The sequence below is a fragment of the Micromys minutus genome (genome assembly GCF_963924665.1).
Source record: "Micromys minutus genome assembly, chromosome: 11".
Lineage (NCBI taxonomy): Eukaryota > Metazoa > Chordata > Mammalia > Rodentia > Muridae > Micromys > Micromys minutus.
The window spans coordinates 51652476-51659564 of record NC_137980.1 but is presented as its reverse complement, the minus strand read 5'-3'; positions in this window follow the sequence as shown (position 1 = coordinate 51659564).

The following is a 7089-nucleotide window of genomic DNA, read 5'->3' as shown; positions in this document are numbered from 1 at the left end:
TTCTACGGGGCGGCGGAGGACTCTCTACATCGCCCCCAGTGGACCGACGAGGAGGTGCAAGCCGCGTGGCAGGGCCTGTGCGTGCCCCGAAGCCTTATGGGAACTGTAGTCTTTGCCGAAGGCCGGCAGGTAGTGCTGCTCTTCCTGGACCACCTGTTTTCCCAAGTCCCACCTCCAGTATTTCTACCAGGTTGCTTCAAGTGGAAGGCCGCTGCATGCACAAGCTCTCAAATTTGTCGTCCAGTGGGAAATGATGCAGCCCAGTAGCCAGGAAAGTATTCTAGGCCCTGGGCCGGGGGTGACACTCGACATGTGTCCCCTCCCTTTTACAACTGCACTTTACCCCTAGCACTCAGTCTATTCAATATTTAGGCCCTGGAAGCCGGATCAGTCAACTAATATTTTATTATAATTAACAAATACGTTTTATGTAAATGGTACATAAAGGACCATCAATGTGCTATTGTTTATTTGAAGAAAATGGCAAGAATAAATATTTCATTTACAGATGTCAATAGTTTCTTAAAGAACGCCAGCTGTATTCCTTGGGTGAATAGACAGATGAGGTAGAGGGCAAGATGATAAGAAGAATAGCAGAGAACCCCGTTAGGGGACGAGGATTTTAGGGGACCACAGCAAATCCACACAAATAAATGCAATTGTCTATGTCGTTCAATGACGGTCATGACATTCAATGGGATAATGCAAGGAGACAGGATTGTCTAACTGTATCCCCTGCAGCTGGGTGGTGCTGACTCTCTCCACTTTCCCTTCCAGAAGGCGATCTTATTAACACAAATAAAAAGAGGTGAGTGTGACAAATTAGGATGCCATGAAGTTTGCCACGATTACTAAGGTGGCTATAATTTGTTGCCCAAACCAGAAGTCTTTAAAGAGTGAAATGATGTAATAAATAATTGTGGTTCCCTCTTGCCTCCAGCAGATCACTGCTAGATTGCCTGGTTTAAAACAAATAGAGGACCCAGAGCAATGAGTCCAATCAATCAATCAACCAATCTCTCTCTCACACGCGCACGCACGCACGCACGCACGCACACACACACACACGACACACACTTTAAATGTAATTATTTTCGTTTTTTATTGGATATTTTCTTTATCCCCTTTCCCAGTTTCCCCTCTGGAATCCCCGTATCCCATCCTCCCTCACCCTAACTCTTATGAGGGTGCTCCCCCCATAAATGTAATTTTTGAAGTTAAGAAAAATTTTTATTCAAAGAGAGTAAGAAGAAAGAATGTTTGGAGGGAGGGGAATAAAATGATATAACTATATAATAATCTCAAAAGTAAAAGAAATAATTTTTAAAAAGAAAAAAATTTGTAAAATTAAGCCATAAAACTGCATTTTTTTTTTTCAGTGAAATTGTCCCATTACAAAATCTGTATGAGCCAAATAAAACCCTGTGTGTTTGTAATTGTTGGAGAAGAATCAGAAGCAGGAAGTTTTTCTTGTTTTGTTTTTTAAAGATTTATTTGTTTATTATATATAAGTTCACTGTAGCTGTCTTCAGACACACCAGAAGAGGACATCAGATCTCATTACAGATGTTTGTGAGCCACCATGTGGTTGCTGGGAATTGAACTCAGGACCTCTGGAAGGGCAGTCAGTGCTTTTAACTGCTGAGTCATCTCTCCAGCCCCAGAAACAGGAAGTTTATCCTGTGGTAAAGGAGATTTTTTTTTCAAGTCAATGGAGAAAAACAACAACAAAGGTCTTTAACTTTACAGTTAAATCTAAAATTCATCTTGGAAATATAAATGTAGGGCTGGAGAAATGGCTCAGTGGTTAAAATCACTGACTGCTCTTCCAAAGGTCCTGAGTTCAATTCCCAGAAACCATATCATGGCTCACAACCATCTGTAACAGGATCTGATGCCCTTTTCTGGTGTGTCTGAAGATACAGACAGACAGTGTACTCACATACAGTAAATAAATCTTTTTTTTAAAAAAAGAAATATAAATGTAATAAAATCAAAGCGTAGTTTTAAAACTGGGTTTAGGAACGGTGATACACCAGCATAAATTCACACACACACACACACACACACACACACAAATCCAAAATAGATGAGTTTTGATATATAAGTTATATGTCCACAAAGCTGTTAAAAGTTCAAAGCATTAAATGGTAGCAATGAGTCAAGATAATCCTGATTTGGGGGAAGAAATGCCTTTTTAAGTATAAAATCCAGAAACATAAGTAGAGGATTAATAAAACTAACCTCAACATCCAGATAGCATCCTAAACGAGATAGCGTGAACAACCATAGAAAGCATGTGGCATTCTGGGAAAGAGTTAATTTAGAATGAATGAGAAACTTTTTGTCTGGGTTTGCTTCAAGTTCCCTGTGGTTGATATTAAGGTGAGGGCAGGAACAAGAGAAGACAAGACCTGTGATTGGGCAGCAAAAAGGCAAGGCGGGGACAGAGTTTTGGAAAGGAAGAGAGAAGCCAAGAGAAAGCGAGAAGCCAAGATGGAGAAGGAAGATGGTCAATCTCCTTTGCCGTGGGGACTTGATACCCTCTTCTGGACTCCACCAGCATCTACAATCACATGAGCATACTCAGAACACATAAATACATTTAAAAATAATTTAAATTGGCTTTTTAAAAAAAAGCCTTCACCCTTCACCTTGAATTCAGTCTTTAAGGACGCCATAAAATAGGAAGTAAGGAGAAAAGTTTCCAGGAACTTGTGTGAAGGCTGAGGGCAATTTATGTTTCCTGTCAGCCTCTCCCAACTCCTTTTCACCACCAGAGGGAGCAGCATCCTTCTGCCAAGGGGCCTGTTGATGTGGGTTTGGGTCAACATTGGAAAACAAAACAAAACAAAATGGAAATTTTCAGCTTGACTTAATTTTTTTCAGTAAGCCCAGTGGTGTCGCTGCATATGATACTGTTATTCCTAGAATATTACCTTCCTTAAATTAACTACCATGATATCTCAGTTACGCATACAGATTTTTCTAGGGCAATTTTTTTAAAGAGTAATTTTTTCTTTTAATCATGGGGAAATCATAACCAAAAAAAAATCACGTTATTATATTCAGACCATAGCAATGACTGTCTGTGTAACTGTACATCGTCTTGTATCATTTTGGACACTGATTTTCACGTTTTGTTTCCAATACACAACTAATACACAATCTAATCTCAAAGATTAGAGCAACGGGGGTGGGGGGTCCTATTCTTTCCTTTCGCCTGTGGGTTCTGGGAATTGAGCTCATGTCATATCTGGTGGCAAGTGCCCTTACCCTCGGAAACATCTCACTGACACAGTCAATTGTTGGTTTAAACATTTTCTATCACCTTAAGAGCCAGGTGCTGGCACAGGGACTAGGGCTACTGTGCTAACAAAAGCCCCTTCTCTCTCAGGGCTTGCTCTGGGTATAAAACCCTCCCTTTCTTGGGCACTTACCATTGGCCGAGCACTTCACTTTTATATCTTTTTACTTTCTCTCCTCAGCGTTTTAGGGGAAAAAAATCCCAAATCAGAAAAAAGGTTGAAAAATTATATTCTGAGCACCTGTGTATCCTTTGCTTATTCTCTCATTATTAACATTCTCTCTCTGTATATAGGTATATGTATATGATACATATTTATATATTCTGTGTGTATATCCTACGTAGATATAGAGATATATAACATATATGTATCTTCATATATTCTCTTAGGTAGATAAATATCTATAGAGAAAGTTTGTTTTGCTAAACCTCTTATTTTCCTTGTGAATGTATGTGAGTTTGTGCATAGGCATGCCAAGGTTTATGTGTGAAGGTCAGGGGCTGACCCAAATCATTTAACTTTTTTACAAAACCATTTTTAAAAATTATAGATAGTATAAGATTTCACCTCAATATTTCAGTGTTTTTCTCTTTAGAACAAACACATGCTCCATTAAACATGAAAACATCATATCCAAGAAATTAATGTAGATTACATCTATAATTCCAGGATTCAAGAAACTAAGTCAGAGTTACACAGTGAAATCCATTTAAAACAAAACAAAACAAAAAAACTACCCTAGTGAAGGTGATGCTGGAGACACTGGACTGGGTATAGGGTAAAATTCTGAGTTCACTTCTGGGTTTTGAAAACCCAACAATCACTGAACTTGAAAATCCACCAATCCCTGGGTTCCTCCTAAGCTCAGGACTTAAAATCCCACCAATCCTCATCCTGGAAATCCACCACACCACACACACACACACAACACACACACAAGAAACCATATAAAGCTTACCTCAACAGTTCCCTGCTGTTTCTTGCCAGCCCAAACAGAGGCAGCCACCTTTCCCAGTAAATCTTGTGTGAAACTTCCAGTGAAAAGTGACTTTGTGGTATTCCTTGGTCTTGACTGCCAAGGTACCTTTCCCTTCAGAGCTACAACACTTCCATTGGGGAAACCTTTCTCCAGAGCTACAGCCCTTACACGAGGACCATGTTTGTTGAAAGGTTAAATACCTAAAAGCCTTAGGTGGACTGGGAAACTCCAGACAGGAAAACTGGCTTGACTGATAGACCTATGGGAGCTTCTGATAAGGAGAGTCACATACCAAACCCCTCTGGGATCTAGCATTTGGAGGCCACATGGGGGACTGATCTTCCATCCCCTAAACCGCTTTACACCCTATAAAATCTCCAAGCCCCCTGCTCCACGTGCACAGTCCCCACTTCAAAAGTGAGTGGCGGCTCTGATTCGAGGAGAATCGGCTTCTGCCAGTCACTTTTTATTTCAGGTCCCTCCACCAACCCTACCTCATATTTGAGAACACCTAATCCAGTGGCTTATAGATGAAACCCTATCTGTACATTTACACCCTCTGTTCCTCCTCATCCCCCTACTCTCTGGTGAAAACCTATATCTTCTTGGGAAGTCTTCCTGCTATTTCCCAGTCTTTTTGTTGGTTGCTCATTGAGATGAATTAGAGTTGCTCCCAAAAGTATGTATGGAAGGTTCTTTGCTAGCACGTGGGTAATATGTCAGTACTTACATCATGGGGATACAAAAGGCCCTTTGTGTCTGGCTTCTAGACAGCATGGATTTCAAGATTTATTTAGATTGCAGCATTGGTCAGGTTCCCATTTTATCTGGGGTTTGAATCAGCAGTACCCACCATACTGCTATGGGGCCTTTGCCATCTCTGCCTCATCCTGTCTTCATTGCTTCTTTCTTCATGAAAGGTGTCAAGCAAACCTATAATATGGGAAAGTTTCAAGATAACCCAATCTCTTTAACGAACTGCAATTGTGAGAACTTTTTCTATCAAGGGTGGTTAACCTGAACCTCCCCCTTTGCTCTGATTGAGCCAACTGTGTCAAATTGTGAAGTTGAATTCTTATCAATGGAATAAGTCACATTCACTACCTATGTTAGAGAAAAATGATAGAGATTGTCTTGGCCAGTATACTCCCTAACCCTGTCTGGGTTCTGGTGTACCCTTTTTGCAAAAAAGAAATTGGCAAGTTACTTTTGTTTTGTGTGTTCCTATGTTGGAGCTGGAGAGATGGCTCAATGGTTAGAGCACTGTCTGCTCTTGCAGAGGTCCTGAGTTCAATTCCCAGCAACCACATGGTGGCTCACGGCCATCTGTAATTCCAATCGTCAGGAATGTCATGCCCTATTCTGGACACTATGTATATATGTGGTACACAGACATATGTGCAGGCAAAATATCCATACACATAAAATAAAGATAATAAAAATAAAATAAAGATGAGTGAGAGAGGGAAGAAGGGAGAGGGGGAAGGAGAGAGAGGGAGAAGGAGGAAGGAGAAGAGGAGGGGGAAGGGAGGAAGGGAATGAAGGAGAAAAAAAGACTTGAATATCAGAAGACATTGCAGAAACATTGCTTGTTACCAAATATATGAACTCTGGTTAGATTCTGATTCAATACAATACAAATTTATAACACAATGTTGAACGTGAGTTAGATATTTAAGGATATTAAGGAATATCTTAATAAATAAATAAATAAATATATATATATATATATATATATATATATATATATATATATATTGCTCATTTTTATAGTTATGCTTTGGCAGTAATTCTGAATTTAAGAATTATTTTATTTGATGTATATGATCCACTGTAGCTGTCTTCAGACACACCAGAAGAAGGCATCAGATCCCATTACAGATGGTTGTGAGCCACCATGTGGTTGCTGGGATTTGAACTCAGGACCTCTGAAAGGCCAGTCAGTGTTCTTCACCGCTGAGCCATCTCTCTAGCCCCTGGATTATTATTTTTTGAGGCCATGGGCTATGTAGCTCAGGCTAGCTTCAAACTCATGACAATACTCCTTGACTCAGTCTCCTGAAAATTAAGATTATACATGCTTATGGTGTTCACCTCCCAAGATAATTAATTCCATGTTGGATTCTACATAGTATTTTGTGTAATTAAGTAAGGTTGTCTGTAAGCCTACCATCTTTTTAAATTTTACACATTCATTCATGTACATGTGTGCGTACGTGCTTGTGTGGGTGGTGTGGAAGCCAGAGGATGTCAGGTGTTCAGCTTTGAGACAGGGTTTCCCACCAAATCTGGAGCAAGAAGGCAGTCATGGAGTCCCAGTGAACCTGTCTCCACTCCCTGGGGCTGGGATGAAGACTATGTGGCCACGCCCACACAGTTTTTATGAGTGCAAGGATTAGAATCCAGGTCCCCAAGCTTGTTCAGCAGTATTCTGTCCCACTGAGCCATGTCTCCAACCTCGTTTACCATCTTTGAAGCTACCTTTGGAGCTGCATGAAAACCACCATTTTGTTTTGCTTCCCCTGATGTAAAAATTCCCTTCTACCAGAAGCCGTTCCCAGATCACCCTAGCTAAAGTTCTCCTCATTACTAACAGTGCCCTCTTTTCTTTCACCCTTCCTCTCTTTCCTTCTGGGCATGTGTGTGAACGTGTATATTGAGTCCAGAGATGACATCCAGTGTCTTCCTTAACTGATTTCCACTTTACCTCAGGTTCAGGGTTTCTCACTGAACCCAAACCTCCCTGATTCAGCTGGACTGGATAACCTCTGACCTCCGGGGATCCACCTGCCTCTCCCCACT